General features: G+C 48.2%; 1 non-coding gene across 1 annotated transcript; it reads left to right on the top strand.

Moving 5' to 3' along the window:
- Positions 1-3,052: 3,052 nt before the first annotated feature.
- On the top strand, positions 3,053-3,126 carry Trnan-guu (transfer RNA asparagine (anticodon GUU)). Its single transcript has one exon. It is a non-coding gene; the product is annotated as a tRNA-Asn (tRNA).
- The last annotated feature ends 205 nt before the right edge of the window (positions 3,127-3,331 follow it).

The raw sequence follows: 3,331 nt of genomic DNA, 5'->3' as shown, positions 1-3,331 counted from the left end.
GACGATCTGCGGACTGCCTTCACAGCGATGGGATCTGTCGTGGTCAGACCTACGGCGCCTCAGTGCACCCACAGGGAACAAAACGCTTCGAGACTGCGTGCTCGTCATTGGACTCCACTCTCTGTGGAGGGCTAGGGTGTACGCAGTGGAGTGTGCTAGAGGCCCCAAGCCTGCCTGGAGGCACTTTACGGCAAAGGTTGAATGGAGCGTTCGCGCGATGGGGCAACCAGATGCCGACAGAGAGCTTCGCGACCAGTGTTGCCTTCGCTGGGCGTCAGACATCCGCTAAAAAGCAATGAGAAATCCGCCAGATTCCGCTAGATTCTAAAACATATCCGCTAAATTTCCCGCTATGGCCTATTTTATTTAAAATAACAGTGCAATTTCGTATGATAAATACCTTTATCATTCTTAAAAGCTCCCCAAAACTACGAGAGCTGAAATAATATTGTCGCGAAGCCCCCGTTCCGTTTGCTCTTTTCAGTTTTTTAGCATCCCTCTTCGGCCACCGAGGTCCAGCTTTTCTAAGAAATGCATGCGGAGTGTGTGTTGGCCCGTCGGCCGACCCGGGAGACGCGGCTCTCGAGGAGGACCATCGTCGCATCTTGTGTTATACCGCGCCGCAGTGGCGTTCCATTCCCCCCCGTGGCGTGTGCGCTGGTCGCGTTCGGGCTCCGTATCCTCAGTGTTCTTCCGACGACATTTCTGTCTTTCCCCTTTCGAGTTTGTATGCATTACTTTATTCTCAACAGTAATTCTGTTGCCAGAAACGGGCGCCTTCGAGTTTGCACTTGGTGTGTTCTGTGTTTGATTTTTTCCTTTTCACTTCGGCGGCAACATGTCTGATTGGAGCTAAGAAGCGTCTCCCCGATTGGCTGCAGAAAGCCTTATTCCACTGGGTCCGCACGCTCCAGGATGCACTTTTTCCCCCAATACATCCCCCACCGGACCGCTTGAAGCAAATATAACGCGGCCCCACTGGCTATTGAGAGCGGGGGCGGCTTGCACCAGGGCTCACGTCAGAAACTCTGTCGCTCGTCGTCGTGCCCTCCCGCCGGGAGACCGAGATCCAGTCAGCCATCTCCCGCTAAGTTCTCTTAATCTTTTGACTGTCTTTCTCATCTATGTAATAAGTGTATTTGTTTCAAGTTTGTATGTGCTAAATGCCATCAACGTTACCAGTAAATTAAATCAGTTAACTTTCAGTTAACGTCAACACCTCGACTTTTTCCCTGTGAAAGCATGCCACCGTAGCGGCAAGATATGTGACCAAAATACGCCGTTGCAATATATAAAAGACCCTTCCAAGGAGTCTAACAGAACACTTCAGGTTGCAGTGCTGGAGGGGGTCGTCATTGGTCAACCTCATCACAGAAGAGGCTAAAAGTTGTAAACGTTCACACTGCTGAAAAAAAAAAAAGAACTCACAGGTCAACGAAAAACACATCGAGGTCTTCGTCGCCGCTGTCGTCGTCTAAAACCACCTCCACGGTACCGCTGGTACTTGTTGAGGGACCAGAAAGGTCACTTGGTTGCACATACGTTGCAGATGTCCCGATTGCACTAACAACTGCTGCGGGAAGTTCGTAATCAAGACAACTTTTCTGGTGTCACTTCAGTCCCGCTCTTACGACGAGGATGGCGCTTGTTGTTTCAGGCTTCAGCTTGTTCCTCATCTTGGATTTTACTATGTTAAGCTGACTAAACCTCATTTCTACTTCGGCATTTGAATACGGCAGCACGAGCATCGACATGGCAAATCCGGCAAGCTCGGCGAACGGGTTTTCGCCGCAGGCGTCCTGATAGGAGTGAACTTCACACCAGAACGACTGCGTGGACGATATTTGCTTCCAGTCCAGGAGGGTGATTTTGCTCCACTGGTTTTGAATTTTTTCGATTGTCTCAGAGCCTTATTGAAACCTCACGGATTTGTTTGTCTGAGATAGGCGGAGCAAGTGAACAGGAGCCCTCCTAACCTCTGAAGTTAAGCAATTTCTGCATTTTTAGAGGACACGGAAATGGTTTCTTGCAGGGCGATTTTGAATCGGTGCACTGCGTGAGATATCCGCCAGAAATCTGCTATGTATGAAAATGGCCCGTCAAAAAATCCACTAGCCGCTAGACTAATTTTTTTCCCGTCAGAATAAAATGAAATCCTCCAGATTTAGCGGAAAATCCGCTAAATTGGCATCACTGTTCGCGACCGTCACTGCAAAAGGGTTGCCACGCGCTGCAGAACTTCAAAGAAAAAGAAATGCATCGCTGGCAACGGCTGTAACTCGTGGGTGGTCCTACCATTACGTTTTTACGACGTTGCTCTCCACTGATCAGGCGTCCTTCACATCAACCCGGAGTGTACACCCGCATGTGAACAAGGCACTTCCTCAGCATTCTCTGTTCAGTCCTTTTCATTTCCCAGTGTTTTGCACCGTCACAGTTTTCTGTTTGTCCCCTTTGATGCACCCGCAGTCTTATGCGTTGTGCATTTTGTGACTAAGCAAAGACTCAGTGGAAGGTGATCGAAGGTTACGTCGCGACAGTATTGACGTGTGTGCTGTCGTCAACGCCTCGTGCGTGTTAGTGTATCATGTGTATATGTACTATCAGCGTCAAATGAAACACGAACACGAAAATATGAACCTGATCAACACACAAATAGCGCGACTTCTTTCCATGCAAGCCAAAATGACCCGTGGCTTAGTTACAAAAACAAAGTTGGGAAAATTGGTTTTCCAAACATATCAATAGCAAGCCATTATATGAACTCTACGAACAGTATTTTTTTCAATTTTGCACGTTCTGGTTCATATTTGCGCGTTCGCGTTTCATTTGACGCCGATAGTACACGCGTATGTATAAATCAATGTTGTGTTAGAAAAAAAAAGCAAGAGCGCGAAGCGGACGCCTGATCACGTGACTATACCGATTATACCGCCGAAAACACGGAGGAGTTTTCTTTTCCCCCATGGCCGCAATCACTACTGGGCCGCAATGCTGGCAGGCGTAATGCACGCATTTTGATCTGCGGCTGTAATCGCATGAATGCCGCCCCGCCTCCGTGGCGCAATCGGCTAGCGCGTTCGGCTGTTAACCGAAAGGTTGGAGGTTCGAGCCCTCCCGGAGGCGCTGCGTTTCTTTTTTTTTTTTTTTTTTTGCCTTGGTTCAAAAGAGATTCGAATCATCAAAGTTTCACCCCACGCTTCTTTTTTTTTTTTTTTTTGTGGCGGCGATTACCCCGACTTTATTGGATAACGTAAGTAAAAGTCAGACGGGCATGTGCGCGCTGGTGTTAACATAACTAAATGGTTTCCGCAATATATAAAAAAGTCTT

This window comes from Haemaphysalis longicornis, unplaced genomic scaffold, assembly GCF_048455015.1.
Source record: "Haemaphysalis longicornis isolate Haplotype H1 unplaced genomic scaffold, Haemaphysalis longicornis Haplotype H1 scaffold_1, whole genome shotgun sequence".
Taxonomy (NCBI): Eukaryota; Metazoa; Arthropoda; class Arachnida; order Ixodida; family Ixodidae; genus Haemaphysalis; species Haemaphysalis longicornis.
The sequence above is the reverse complement of the archived record's forward strand: the minus strand, read 5'-3'. Positions and strand labels throughout refer to the sequence as shown.